General features: G+C 41.4%; 1 protein-coding gene across 2 annotated transcripts in view; it reads right to left on the reverse strand.

Moving 5' to 3' along the window:
* LOC120517237 (golgin subfamily A member 6-like protein 2) overlaps positions 1-16,282 on the reverse strand; it is a 78,442-nt gene that overhangs the window by 59,254 nt on the left and 2,906 nt on the right. The gene's annotated exons all lie outside the window — the stretch shown is intronic.

Raw genomic sequence — 16,282 nt, forward strand, 5'->3', positions numbered from 1 at the left:
GGAACATCTCCCAGCTTGTAATAGGTTGCCAGTGATGCAAGTAAAATCAGCCTGTACATCTGCTTGACTCAAGCTAAAGAGTTAAAAATGTGTGCTATTAACGGAAGTGTTTGTCTTCTGTACTAAGTAACATAGGAAGATGGTCACCACTATTGGGCAGCATGAATAAGAGGAATTAACTATAATTAAATGTTTAGTAAATTAAACAGAAACAGAAACACCATTAAGTGAAATTCTGCAAATTAAAAACCTAATAACAACAACATTTATTTATATAGCACATTTTCATACAAAAGAAATGTAGCTCAAAGTGTTTAATATTAATAATATAATAATAATAATAATAATAATAATAATCAAGCAGGAGCTCAATTAAAGGCATGAAAAATTGACACTGCCATCTGTAAGAGATTGAATTTGGACAAAGGAAGACGTCAATCCATTTTCTGAACCCTCCTGCATCAATTGAGGGGGCTACAATTTTTCATGGTAGTATCTTGTACAAGGCATGAGCCAGCTATGGACAATCACAAATCATCACACTGCTGCGGATTCTAATTGAGCTAACCTGCAAATCAGCGGAATGTATTTTGCTGGAAAAACCAACATGGACAAGGGGACAACATTCAAACTCCACACAGAGATTAACTGGGCCAGTTTCCTGGAGCTAACAGGCAACAGCTCTAATCACTGTGCCACCATTCTACTCTAAAGCAGAAACAATCATCTTAACATAAGAAAGGATTAAATTTAGAAAGCACAATTAAAAACGTAAACTGGTGTAAAAATCTGCTGTTAGTGCAGCCCTCCAGGAGCAGCTTTTGATCTATGGATCCAACTTTGCTTGCAGATGTGTTACTAAACATTTACATTTTCAAAGGCATGCCTTCAAACATCACATGATACTGAGTCAGAAAACTAGAAACACAAGAGTGCCCAGCAAATGAAAACGAAGCTGACAGCCATCTGCTGTTTCACTCCCCCTAACCAGACATCATTATGAGCGTTAAGAATTTCCACTTTGCACGTGACGGTTGTGGTAGCCTATGCTCAGACCCAAAGAGAATCCACAGGCTAAAAAGCCGGATGTGAAGCTGACGCAGATCTCACCAGTACGTCTGACCAGGAGCAACTGGCAGTTTCATAAACACTTGGAGGGCTGAAGATGGGAGGAACTTGTGGTAACATCTGTGAACATGTGCGTGATGGACAAGGAGGGATCAGTCGTGCAAAGCCACGAGAGCGCCAGGCAGTCTGCATATGGGGTACACTGGTGGCTGTTCCTCTTCATTCTAAGTGCACATCAGCTATCATGTTATGACGCCTGAAACAAGAACCAACTAAAGCCCATAAGAGATGTGAGTGATTTTCATCTGACGTGACTCACACACACATACCTACATTCACACACCTCACCTCAATTGCACATTCAGGAGCCTAATCCTACAACGGCCTCCTCGGCTCCCGAGGGTCTGTCCAAGGGCACAGAAGGCCCAGGGTGAGGAGTCAAGACCAAAATATTCATTTGCGTTATCACCACCTGTTCTCATTTATGTGCAGCTGCTAACATTCAACTGGAAAACAACCTCAGACAAAAACAGCAAACATGTGCGTGCCCAAACACACAAAAAAACATTAAGAGAACCACACTTAGGCCAAAAGACACACCTACCCTCAGACAAACACACACACCAAGATATAAAAACTGATCCATACAGGCACACAGAGCTGCACAATTTCAAACAAACACACTAATATAAAGAAACCCACACAAAAGCCAAAACAATCTGTCATGAATGGATTGGCATTTAGGAGGCCAATATAATGGATGGTGTAAAAGAGAGGCATGGCATTTCCTGTCCCATCATGGATGTTGCCATGGAAGGTCAGGGTGGCAGAACAGGCAGCAGGTCAGGCATCCAAACAGGAAAAGATAGTAGTAGCCTACCCAGCCATGAGGCCAGTTTAGCTGAAGAACAATACAGCAGCATCCTCACCGGGATGGTTGAATTCCCTTTCCTGGCTGAGAGGCCAGTATGAGTGAAGGACAGTAGGAAATTACCTCCTATGCTTGTATTGTTTCCCCAGTACACTAGGTGGCAGCATTCTTTTTGGCGAACTCCCGTTTAGAGAGCATGTGACTTGCTGTTTGATCAGGATGCCCTGTTGAGTACCATTGGTGCCACTATGGGGGATATTGAGAGGGGAAGAGCAAGCCTCCTGGAGACAATGGTTTGGCACCAGAAGTTCTCACAGGTCACGTTTGAAATGTAGCACTCATCGTCACCCAGGGAGTCAGAGTGTCAGGAGAGGAGGTTGACAAAGCTTGCCTGGGAGGAGCAGAGAGGATAGGGGTGGAATCAGACTTGTGCTTGTGTTGATTCTGGGAAAAGAAGCTTGATTAAAAGGGTTTACTTTAAAATGAAACATCTTTTCAACCTGGGACTGGAGTCAGAGAGGTTGTGATGATTCCAAACAGAGACATACTCAACCACACACACACACACAAATGCTAAGAGACTCGCACAGGCCGAAGCAAACACCCTCCTTCAAATAACATAGTCAGACAGAGGTACGAATACCAGTGAGTACAAACAGAGATACTCGACCACATACACACACAAATACACACAGATACACACAGACAAAGACGCCAAAAGCACACACATATGCAGAGGGAAGTATGAACAGTGAGCTACAAACTGAGCTACATAAATGCACAAACATACATCGAGGGACCCACACACACGATCCACCTCACTTATTTAAGCACCAGTACACACACTGCTCTATACAGACACGCAGAGTTACATTGACAGCATATAATGCTGAAAGACCTACAAAGAGGGCAAAACGTACTCTGAAAAACACACACACACACTCAAAGAAGGATTCACAAACAAGCATGATAGGACACATAGCCAAGTACACATAAAAATATAAAGACCCACACACAGACACTGAGAAATGTCCCAGGACATCTCAGCCTACATTAAATAAAACATAAACCCAGAATATGCAGGACTGCATGCGGAGTACGCCACCTGCGGCAAACTCTGAAACCCACACTGAGACAAGTCGGCACGCTGGGCCAGAGCCACACACTATGAAATGCCACGTACTCTGCAGATGTGAGGCAGGCAAATGCGGCTCGGCATATCCACATGAATGAACTCGGGCGGAAGCGTTGTGCTGGAAGGCTCTCTTCTCTCGACAGCCAAGCAGCTTTCTGTGTCTCAGCACTGGGCTGGAAAGTCAACAGTGAGCAGAAGCACAGACGTATGCTGCACTGTATGACTCAGAGCCCTTAACAACACAGACTGTGACTTTTCATTCTTTTAGTCTGCTTTAACATGAGATTTGTGTTGTTTGCCTATATATCTCCTTTGTGATCCACCACAGTTTGAAGCGACTCTGGGCGGCAGGGTGGTGGCTTGAAGATTTAGGTGGGTGCCCATGTTCGCTGTGCTCCTGTTCACCACAATTTTGCCTTTTATTTATGGTGGCAGGTCTGCACCCTCTTGACTGCACATTTGGCAGTCCCACTAACTTTGCTCATTCGACCACTCTGGTTTTGGACTCCTTTCCAACATTACATTGAGGACGACTGGTCAACAGTAATTTTCATGCTGCTGAGGTCTGTTTTTAATCTTTTTAACATGCTCCATTGTGACCTACCCATATAATTTGAATCCTGTACCTTTTGGGTAACAAATCTCATCTCAAGTCCTGGCCCTGTCACAAGCTGATAGATTGCTATATACATTTTTTCATTGTCCCTTCTAACCCCTGATGCTGAAAAAGTGCCTCTGTAATGTGAAGTTGCCACCACCAATGTAACATCAGTCCAATCTCTTCCTGTGCACACATCATTAAAGTCCACAATCCACCTGAGTCTGACTGCGTTTGGAACTCGAACAGCAATGTGTCATATTACACATCACTTGAACCGAGCAAACACACAAATACATACAGCCCTGAGGCATTTGTTAACTCTGATTGCCTGCATAACAATCCCAGCTAACACTAAAAGACAGCATGAGTCACAAAATTCTCTTTCATGCCCAAAAGGCTACCCAACAGTCACATATTCCATTTACTAGGAGCTGATCATTAGATTCACCATTGGGGGCTTCAGGAGACTTCTCCTTTGGCCCACCATGCTAAAATTTTAATGATGCTTCTCATAGAATCTTAAAGCATGCAGTATGGAACGCAACCCAGACAATCATTAAGGGAAGTGGGACAAAGTTTCTTCGATTTTTTTGTAAAGATTACAGATAATATCTACGCCCAACTGCACCTGGATTTTAAAAAAGTGAGATCTACTCGACCCTCTAATGATGGCAACAAATGACAGCTTGTCACGAATGAAAAGTGACTAACTTTAAAACTGCAACACTGATCTTTTAAAGCTTTGACTTATTTATTTTTGTGGCCTGCTATATTTTTATTTTTATGACTCACTTGTAACATACAGTACGGTGACATTGGCATTTCTGTGTGCCAGCCAGACCAGGATAAATTATATCAGAAAAAATATACAATAGATGACAAGAATAAACTTATGCAAGCGGCAAGATGCATTTTAGAAATCGGGGAAAAAAAGTGAATATTCCATGCAGAATTACACCAAAGTTACCCTAAAGGTTTTCTGGTGGTTCTAGTCCTAGTTTAGAAAAGCATTTATCGAGTGTAACAAAGGCGCTATATAGGCTCCTGACCCGACACAAATAGACAAGGAGGCACGTATAAAAACACAAAGACTTTTATTGTTTCTTCAGCTGTGGGACACGTCTTCCCCGTGCCACACAGCCCAAACACAGTCCCAAAGTACAATAAACACAACCAACAATCCTTCTTCTCTTCCACCACTCCTCCTCAAGCTTAGTCCTCCTCCCGACTCTGGCTCCTCTGGCCCTTTTAATAACCCACCCAGAAGTGTTCCAGGTGCTTGACCACCTGGTCCTAATTGCACCTCCGGGTGGGGCTGAAGATTCATCCAGCCAGGCTGCTGAGTCCATCCAGCTGCCCCTAGCGGCCATCCGAGCTCCCAACCAGGCTGTGGAGGACTCCATCTCCCATGGAGCCCTGCGGGTGGTTGGGGAATCACCGTCAGCCATGGAGGCTGCCACCAAGCGTCCCGGGGGAGGTACTGGACTTCCCATGGTGGCTCTCCCGGAACATAAGCAGCAGGGGCGTCCCTGCCGGGCATGGGACCCGGCTGTCCTTCACACGAGTCACACATCTCAAAGTGCTTATCTGTTACTGGCCCTAATGTCTCAAAGCTGTGTGCCACCATTGACGACAGAACAGCACAATGACTACAGCTGTCCACATTTCAATCCTTTCCAGTATACTTCATAAGAACATAAGAAATCTGACAAACGAGAAGTGGCAAGTTACCTGGCAAACCTGGTACACACTGCAGAAAATGGCATCAAGCCACCTCACTTGTGACAGTTTTCTGACAAGAAGAACACTTCAGTTAAAATACAGTTGGTTCAGAGTTAAATCAGGGTGCTCATTATCATAGAACTGCTAAATGTCTGATGGCCAAACAAGATTAAAACCTTTATGGTCCCTGCTAAATATCACAGATCAGTGTGGTAGATAAGAAAGTACCATGTTAGTCACTGATGAGAGTTGTAAAGTTGTATGAAATGTAGCTGCGAATATGACTTTAGACTCGTAAAACAAGGGTCAAATATTCAGTTCTAGACATTAGTTGGTACTGCTTTGCGCTTTCTGCATCAAAGTTTCTCAACTGACACAGGAGCAGCTCACCGTATCTCACTCTGGCTCATTCACCTTGTGATCGACTTCTCTGATACACCATATCAATCTGCAAACTACAGTATCGTACTTTTAAACCACATAAAAGAAAGTGTTCTATTGAATCTGTTGGAATGTTAAAGGATGGGCGTCCAGGGCAGGTCACTTCGTCACCTGAAATGGCGTGTAGCCTAGTCCATTGCACCAGTTCTTCAAAGTTTTCAAAAACAGTTTAATCAATAGTCTAAATGGGCCACCAACATTGTAATTTCTTCTGATAAATCTTCAATTTTCTCTCTTAAATGTGTAACAACTTCAGCAGAATCCATTTCATTGGCAGCAGGAAGCATTTTTCTAATTAATTTTTGTGCTATCTATTTACCCCCATCTCCCACACTGACATATAGAATTAAGCATGAACAATCTACAGACGACGATTCACCATTAAAACACAGTATGTGCTAGAGCCCACCCCCTCAATCTGGGACTGTTTTATTTCAAGATGCATTTGGAGGAATATTACGGACACAATCAGACAAATAAATAAACAACAAATAACATATTTTGTGACATATTTATTTATTTGTCCTCAAATTCCATGCAGCTTTTATTTATGTTTATGTTTCACAGTACTTTAATTTATTTGCACATGTATTTATGCACTTAATTTTGTCCATAATATCTCGGAATTATATAAAAAAAATCTTGGGTTGAGATGTGACCTTCTCGGAAAGACACTTTGACGTCCTGTGAGAATAACCAATTTAAAACAAGATCACAGACATCTCACCTCTCAGTTGTTGGAATGCTTTTGGCAGACACACTTCATGTGCTCTCAGCTCTTAAAAATTTGATATGTTCTAGAAGATATGTTAACGACTAAGCAAAGAAGAAAGAGCAGCGGGTCAAAAAGAGACCCAAAAGCATTGGAGAGAAAAGTAGGCAAAAAAGAACAATAATAATCTATGTGCAAATTCTGAAAATAAGGAAGGTAATAATCAGCCCGGACCAAGTGGAATTGAAAACCTCGTAAGGTCCAATCGGGGTCAGAAATAAAAGACTTCATAAAGACGTTCTAAAATGTTGGCACAGTGCACATTCAGAGCAGGTTAGAGATTATAAAAGTAGTAAAATTGGAAAGTATCAAAAAAAAAGAAAGTAAAGATCGCATTAGCACAAACAAACGGAAATTATTACTCGGTGAAATAACGGAACAGCAAAATGAGATCGAATATATAGTGTGATATATGGCCGACCGTTCATCCCGGCCAACACCCCCAGGCCACCAGGTGGAGCCATCCCTGCAGCATGGAGGTGCCCCGAATGCCAGCAGGGAATTATGGACGTTGGAGTTTTCCTTTACAGCCCTGCTGGATACCACAGGGGGCTCCTAGAAGGCGCTGCAGAGAGGAGCAGCTACTATTTGCCCTACGTCCCAGAAGTACGTCCGAGTCACATGGACAAGAGGAATGACGTGCTTCCGGTTTGAAGAAAAAGGAGTTTTTATCTGACTCGGAAGCATTCCTAGTCACATGGACAGAGAGAGCGAAATACTTCCGGGTCAAGGACTATGGGAAATCCCCAGACGACAAGCTGAGCTGGGTGGAAGGGTGGCAGCACGTCTGGGAGTGGTGGAGTGTTTATTGAGTATTGTATTTGTATGAGTATTGTGGAGAGGAGGGTGCTTTGTGCACTGTGCAGTTCAAATAAAAATTATATTTGGACTTTTACCTGGTGTCTGACATATTGTCCGAGGGTTCAAGGGAGCGATAGCGCCCCTAATCTGTCACAATGGACATTGGTGATATGTCAGAAGTATGTAGATATTGTAAGACTTGAAAGTTTAAGTTGGAGACTTGTAGATAGTCTAATTCGTGTTGCCATCAGGGAAAAGTAGTGTTGCCTCCCAATGAAGAGACATATCCATGAGAAATAAAAGATTTGTTGTTTGGTGAAAGTGAAATCCATAAAATCTACAGGCAAAATTTCTGAGTCTACAATAATCTTTTCGCATTCGCATCATTCAATGCTCAAAATGTAGATTTACACAATGATGGACCATACGCTATGAAAATCTGTTGTCCCACAACATTTAAAGCTATGACAAGTATAATTTAGAAGAAACCATAATTCAGTCAGGTGTATATTTATGATCATGGAGAAGTGATACAACATAGAATCAAAAGAGTATGCAACAATTCCCATGAAAATAACAATCTCTTTAAATTGTATATCCAGTTAACCAAACCCGGGGGTTGGCGAGCAAAGCGAGCAGGGGGTGGAGCCCCCTAGATCTTCCATAAATTTCTCAGCGACCCATAAATGGATTAATACAAACTGTCCAGGTCTTCCATGCCTTGAGATGCCCCTAATCTATACGGACCATCCTTAAATATTGTGCATATTAGCCCTGGTGTCTGAATTCAAGCTTACTCTAAGAGACAAGTTAGGCAGATAGACACTGGATAGAGAGCACCCATAGCAGGGCTGGCATGTTAAAGTTTTTCAAATCAAAGTTATTTCTTCCCAACCATGGTATATATTAATTTGCGACATAAAATTGCATTCTAAAATGATTTTTAAAAATTTTAATAATACCTTATCTGTTCTTTCAACTTAAATTGGGGTTTAAGGTTACACAACTCCATAGGTGGATGAAAAAACCTTAAAACTTACCAAATATGTTAATTTTTCAAGCCAAAAATGCAATTAAGTATTGATCCATGTCTTGAGATTACACACATGCTACAAAGAAGCATATTCCATGTTGTTTTGAGAAGGTGGAAGTATCATAAGCTGTTTACAAATATACAGTATTTTTGAGTGTCAGAGATATTTCTGTAAAAAGTATTACAAAAAATCACACTAATCTGATTCAGTTAAAAGTGTAAAAACGGAAGATGGTGAGGCTCAGGGTGTCAAGGAGTTGAGCTTGAAAGCAAGTGCTACCCATGGCTGACTCACTGTGTCACAACAAGTAAATCACTTAACGTTCCATTTCCTGCTCAAATAAAGTGTATTTTTGTTTTGCACTTAATGGAATAAACATTGAATGAGAGTGGTACTTTGTGGTTAAATGTTTTTGGTCTGCTTTTTCTAATTGTTTATAGATGATGATATGGAAGAATAATGGCATAATCTACTGTACTGTATATATTTATTCTTGTTATGTGCTTCTGTCCCTTACTTCTGAATGAAAAAGATGTAGTAATTGAAATGTTTTCTGGCCTCCATCCCATTAGGTGTGTTTAATTTTGTCATAACAGCGATCTTAAAGCAAGGACATCTAACAATGTTATGGTGCATAAACTGTTTGGATCACAGTCATAGGACTCCTAAAGGCAAGCTGAAAAGAAACTCTAAGGCACAATCTGTTTGTTGTATTTAACTACTAAATGCAGGAGCGTGTAAAGCCATCTATGATGAATCTCAGTGACATTCATACAGCATGTGCCGTGCTGTGTTACTAATTGCGTAAATTTACCTGTTCACCCTCTACTGAGTTTAAGTGCTTTTTCAAGGGTAAATGTAGAATCCCAATTACAATCGAAGGTAGTTCATTCTAAAGTCAAAAAGTGACAGTGAAAATCAGAAAAGGCCCTGCATCTGCCAGTGTGGGCTCCTAGAGGTCAAACAAAATACTCTGTGAAATTGCTTGATGACCCAGAATGATTCCAAAGAGTATGAGGCCAGCTAGAGAATGAATGGTCTGCATGATCCCACAACATCCCTTTAACAGGCGGCACATGTGGCTCTTTAAGGAGTGTTGACATCCCAGAAGTGCAGAAACACCAGGCAACAGTCAGAGACAAGTTCCAACCTGGTGTCCTAACAGCAGACACAGCGTATCTGAATCCAGATTTCTTTCTGGACCCTATCTAGAAATGATTTTAATAGGGGTTTGAAGATATATATCACATCCAGGGGCACTTGGAAAGAGATTCTGAGGTGAAGGCTTAGTTTGCAAGAGGAAGAGACTAAGCGAGACAGAGATGGGAGATGAGAAAGGAAGGAAGTGCTTTGAAGCACTTTTGAAGTGGGCAGGCCACCTCATTACCTACAAATGTAGGTCGAGAGAGGCTGCAGAGTTTGCTTTGCATTCTTCTTAATTACTATTATTACTGTTGTCTGTTATTATTATTGTTTAACAAACACTTTTATCTAAGGCAACTTTCAAAAGATATACAGAATACACGAAAACTGTTTGAATTGATTTTTTTAGAATTGGAGAAGAAGTAGGTTAAGTGATTTGCTTTATGTTTCTCTTTCCTGTGTCTTCAACATGGCTAACCCTTAGATCCTCCTTACCACCTTATCTGACCTTGGCATCACTGGGACTGCACTCAGGTTGGTTTGTGTCCTACCTCTTGGATACATCCTACTGTGTGTCTTGGTGAGGTGAGAATGTCACGGGTGCACCAGATGGATGGGCCCTCTCATCTTCTCTCTATACATTTCCTCACTTGGCCCCATCATCCTTCCCATGGCTTTTCTTATCAGTGTTACGACAATGATACGCAGTTGTACATGTTCTTCCCTCCATAGGACAGCACCGTATCAATTTGATTCTCTGCATGTCTCTCTGATATAGTAACCTAGACGAAGAAGCACCATCTCCAGTTCAACTTGGTAAAGATTGGCCTTATTCACAACTGTCTGTTTGTTAAGCACTTAATCTCTGTTCAGCTATGCTCATTATTGCTAACACCTTCCAAGTCCATATGCAATGACCACCTGTCTTTCACTGACCATGTTTTAACGGTCTCTGGTCTTGGAGATTCACTCTGTTTAACATCTGCAAGATGGGACTGTATCTGACAGAGTATGCAGCCCAGCTACTGGTGCAGTCTCTGGTCTTGTCACATTTGGACTACAGCAACTTTCTACGGGTAGAAGTAGCAGCATGTGTCACCAAGCTGCTGTTGGGCAAACACGTATCACTCCTCTTTTCAGATCATTAGACTGGCTCCCTTACAAATCTATATACGAAGGGGAAGTCAAAAAGTAAAGGGACATTTGAGAAAAGGGGCATTTATTCTAATGATAGAAATGTGAAACATACCTTATTTTTCTACATAACCTCCTTGGACTTCAATGCACTTTTCCCAACGTTTCACAAGTTTTTTGATTCCGTCGGAAAAAAAGTTTTTCGGTTGCATTTGCAACCAATTTTGCACCGTATCAATGACTTCTTTATCACTTGCAAATCTTCTTCCCCTTAGCACTTCCTTAAGTTTCCAAACCATGCTCGCAGCCTTACTTTCCGGTTCGTGATGATGAACCCAAGTTTCATCTACAGTAACGATTTGCTGTAAAAATCCATCTCCCTCGCCACTATAACGGGCCAAATGTTTACGAGTCAAACAAAAAGCGAATCACTGCCCTCATTTCCTCCTTGGTGCAGATCGACAATGGAGCTGTCATGTTTAACGGTCTGTTACACTCCAACGAATAACGTGGGAATAAGAGTTACACGTTGTATAGAAGTGTTGGCGACTACACTCATTCAGAGCTGGATACGAGCAGTGTTACCAAACTCTGAAAAGGGAAATTTAAAAAATCCCTTTACTTTTTGACTTCCCCTCGTATATTAGATCTATGAGGTCTTAGGTGCCTTCTTAACCACTCAGGTCTGCTGATGAATGATATGGTGATGCCATGCAGAGGTCAGGGCTCCCCCAAGAATCAATGCTGGGTCCTCTTCTTTTCTCTCTTTATACCTCCTCACTAGGTCCTATCATCTTATTATGCCGATGATACACAGCTATACCTGCCACTCCCTCCAGTGGACCACAAGGTATCAGCTAGAATCTCTGCAAGTGTTACTGATATTGCAACCTGAATTAAGGAACACCATCTCCAGTGGGCAAACCTGGCAAAGTTAGGTCTTCTTGTTATTCTAGATTGTCTATTAATTTAGCACCCCATCTCAAATTGACTTGTGCAACCTCTGTGGTGATCGATGTCCTGCTGCCCTTCATTGACCACGTCACAATGATCTCTTGGACTTGCAGATTCACTATGCTGCTTATCGACCACTTAGGACTGCTGATGAACAGTGTCTGGTGATGCTACCTCTGTGTGGCATTAAATCTCAATCCAGACTCTTTCATGTGTATCTCCTAGTTGGTGGAACAAGCTGTCCACCTCGATTTGGAATTCGAAGTCCCTCAATGTGTTTAAGAAGTGTTTGATGACTTTCTTGTTTGGTGAATTTCTGTCTAACATTTAGGTTTTGTAACTAAGGAATTATATTCACTTGTATTTTGTTCTGAGCTCTTCATTTGTGATGATCAATCGTATACCCTTTGTCCTGTCACACTTGCTTCTAAAGAGTCCCTCACACTGATGTTTACTTGATTATGTTGATCTTTTTTGTAAGTTGTTTTGGAAAAAGCAAATAAATGCAAATGTCAATATAGAAGTTTAAAGTACATTGCCTTAGCCAATACATGGTGCCACTTTCCTACTGTGTTTGCACGTTGCATTTTCTCTTTGTTCATCCCTTTCTTTGTGCCTTAGTTTTAAAAATACACCATTTTTCTCAAGTGTGGCCTCCTTGATATCATGCTGAGCACAGTGTAATAAGGAACAGACAAAACCAGTGCAATAGAAGCCTCAGCCTACCATTGGCATTATTCTTTATATACATCAATTTCTGAACCCTTTATCCACTCCAGGGTTCCAGATCACAGCTTTGGCACAAGCCATGAGCCAACCCTATATTAGCCAATCACAGGGCACACCCACTCATATTCATTCACACTAAGCCGGCAGAGAGTCCCTAAAGATTACATGCTAACTCCATATAGATGGTAACCCAGATAATAATTGATGCCAAGTCCATGGAAGCTGTGAGGTACCAAGGTCAGCCACAATTACCACCACCAAACATTAGCAGTACTAAGCAACAACTGCATCTGGCATATTATGGGCTTAAATTCCATCTAAAGCTAGATACATTTTCCCTGCTCACAGATGACATGCTGTAACATACCATTTCATAGGCTTCACATTGGCTCAGAGAAGATGAATCATATGACCATTTAAGCAGACAACAGATGGGCCATTAATGTTTCATCCCTACAGTTTAAATTCCCCAGATAACGGCTGAAATATTTTGCAGTCTGTAATATTACTTGAGTGTGTATATGACAGCCCCTCACTTGCTAGAACCTTTTGTATATTCAGCTAAAATAGATAGATAGATAGATAGATAGATAGATAGATAGATAGATAGATAGATAGATAGATAGATAGATAGATAGATAGATAGATAGATAGATAGATAGAACTTTAATTAATTCCAGAGGGAAATAGCTGAGATATCCCAGAATCACTGAGTATTCACCCCAACATAGCCTTGTCTGAAGAGTGAGAAAGGCGTGAAAGGTATACTGAGTGAACGAGTGTAGGGCTGTGGAGGTAACACGGCCATGATGATGGATTTGACAATCTTTATTAATCTCTGTATAATCAAAAATGTACTTGCTTTATATAGTGCCTTTTATAATAAGCAATAACAGAAACAGGGAAACTGTTTACAACAGAGAAACACTTCCATCAGTTTTGTTGTTAGGTTTCTTTTGATGGCCAGACTGCTGTGTTCTTCGGTGCCCGACTCATCCTAAAGTTATATCCTCATCTGATTTGGACCCAGTGGCACTCATTATAGAAATCAGTGTGATCTCATCAAAGCCACATGATCTCCTAAATACAATCTTCTGATACCTCACTATCCAGGACTCTATAGACATCCTATGCTAGATGTTTTTGATATCTGAAAAGCTTTGCATTTGTGTTCATGTCCTCAAGCTACCAGTCAGGAGCTCATTATGATCTCATGACCCTTCAATGAGTTCTTCTTTGTATTAAATGTTTTTGATATGATGGAAAAGCTGGCGGCATGAAATCAAATGTGTCACTCCCTATTTTCATGTAGTAAATCAACAGCCGCTCTCTGAAAGAGTGGAAAAAAGAAGAATGGATAAGTACAGAAGAAAAAAAAGAGCGGCACAAAAAAATTTGAGGAACCTCATAAAAGGAAGTGAGACAGCAAGTGTGAGGAGGAAGATGTCCACCCATTTGTTGCTAAGTTCAAGAAGGCAGGGTCCACAGCAGAATTTAGCACAAGGCAAGAACCAATTCTAGACAGGGAGCCACACTCATGGACAGACCTACACTTAGCCACACAGTTCCAAGTTAAGAGAATATGCAACCAAGAAATGAGAAAGGATAAAATGATGTGCAAATGAGCAAGACAAGATCTAGTAGAGTGCAAAAAGAGAAACTAAAGGAGAGAAAACTACAATTTTCAGAATAACAAGAAAATAGAATGTGTGGGAGAGAGCGAGTGAGAGTGTCTGTTTGCTTAAAGGTGATGAGAAAGCAGCTGGAAAACAACAGCACAGACAGAGAAAGAGATGAGAAGCAGAATGAGAGTAAGGCGAATTCAAAGAATATCAACAGAAGGAGGACCAGGAATGAAAGTTAGGGGTGAAAAACAATAAAATGGTAAGATAGCATATGTCTATAATAAGAAGAAGCAATACACACTGGAATTGGGGTCATCTTCAGAGAATCTGTGAAGAATGGGGGGCCTTTATACTCAAAGGCCCCACTCAACAACCCACCACAATGCTTTATGTATTTTTAGGCTACAAAATAGCAATAAACTAGTATGTTGCTGTTGTGGGGTCATAGGCAACAGGCTGGTGGATTCTATACTACTTGAAATCTACAGTATATAGGACAGCTCATTTATAAGAAGAGTTCTATCAGTAATCAAAGCGGTGCTCAGAAATGTGCTAACCAGCAACTGCCACAACATGGCATTGCCAAACTACCAAAGGTAACATCTGTGCTAAAACCAGTGGAACAGGGAGCTGGAAAAATGCTACCAGTGTCATTTACAGATTACAATCGAAAAGGCTTCTTCTTCCTTCCCACTGCAGTTGACCATGAACATATCAATATGGATGTGTTGAGCGCCCTGCCAACCTTAGAACCAGGCTCAAATAGCCATATACGGTATTTAAACATAATTCAGAATATAATAACACTGGAGTCTCAAATGTTTCACTATCATTATTGTAAAGAACACCGAGAATAAAAAACTATGAAACAGAGTGAATAGCGCCAGTTAAAGGAGTACTCCCCCCAGAAATTAAAAGTTGTTAATATATTCCTGACCCCATGGAGTTTGTAGTGATGGCTGAGAAAAAATTTTTATCTCATATTTTATGCAGAACAATGATATAATGATTACTCATACAATAACTCAGTGATGACCAGTGGCATAGCGTAGTGGGGGCAGCAGGGGCGGCCCGCCCCGGGCGGCACTTTTAGGGGGCGGCAAAGAATTACTGTACATTTCAGTCTTTTCTAAATAAGGGGGGCGGCAAAATTTTCCTCCACCCTGGGCAGCTGACACCCACGCTAAGCCACTGGTGATGACCAACATTGGACAACAGCTAACAATATCAAAACGCCCATGTAAAAAATCTCACATAATCCACATCTGAAGTCATCCAGTCGTATGCTGATCATGACCTAAACACATTTACTGTATTTTTACTAAAATAGGTCACTTCTGGAAAATGTTCTTGTGAACTACTGCAAAATGCGCTTCAGCATAGATGCAAGCAGGTTTGAAATAAATGTTTTTTTTCTCTAGGGACTCAATCTCTGCTATTGTGAATGGTAGACCACGAAGTGTACACCATGCCAATGGATATAAAGTAACAAAAGAGACAGAGGAGAGCTTTAAGATAGAGACAGAGAATGACAGATGAGGTGCAGGAGAGGAACGGGCAGTAAGAGACAACTAAGAAAGCTAGAGGAGACAGGAAGTGGAGCCACATGAACTCAATCAGCGATAAGGAAGTGAGCGACAGCAGTGAAGTTGGCCTATAAGGGAGTTTCTGCAAAATCTATGGAGACAAACTACACCAAAGCTATGAAAGAACAACAGAAGATCTACAGGGTATGAAAGTGTGAAATGTCATAAAAATAGGAGAAAAGTTGCAACAGAAAGATGGCATCCATCCATCCATCCATCCATCCATTTTCCAACCCGCTGAATCCGAACGGATCCGGGGTCTACTGGAGCCAATCCCAACCAACACTGGGCACAAGGCAGGAACCAATCCTGGGCAGGGTGCCAACCCACCGCAGAGAAAGATGGCATGTAAAACAAAATATGTGATCTACAGGACAGGAAAGGGAAATCAATATAATAATCAGAAAGGACTCATTCAGAGACCAAGAGATCTGCATATCCTTCCATCCATTATCCAACCCAATATATCCTAACAACAGGGTCACGAGGGTCTGTTGGAACCAATCCCAGCCAACACAGGGGGCAAGGCAGGGAACAAACCCCGGGCAGGGTACCAGCCCACCGCAGATCTGCATATAGGTAAGGAAAAAATTTGAGAAAGAACAAGAAAATTTTCATAAAGATAGATAAAAAGGGAGGATAGGGTCATAGAGGGGCAACAGGAGA

This window comes from Polypterus senegalus, chromosome 17, assembly GCF_016835505.1.
Source record: "Polypterus senegalus isolate Bchr_013 chromosome 17, ASM1683550v1, whole genome shotgun sequence".
In the NCBI taxonomy this organism is placed as follows: domain Eukaryota; kingdom Metazoa; phylum Chordata; class Cladistia; order Polypteriformes; family Polypteridae; genus Polypterus; species Polypterus senegalus.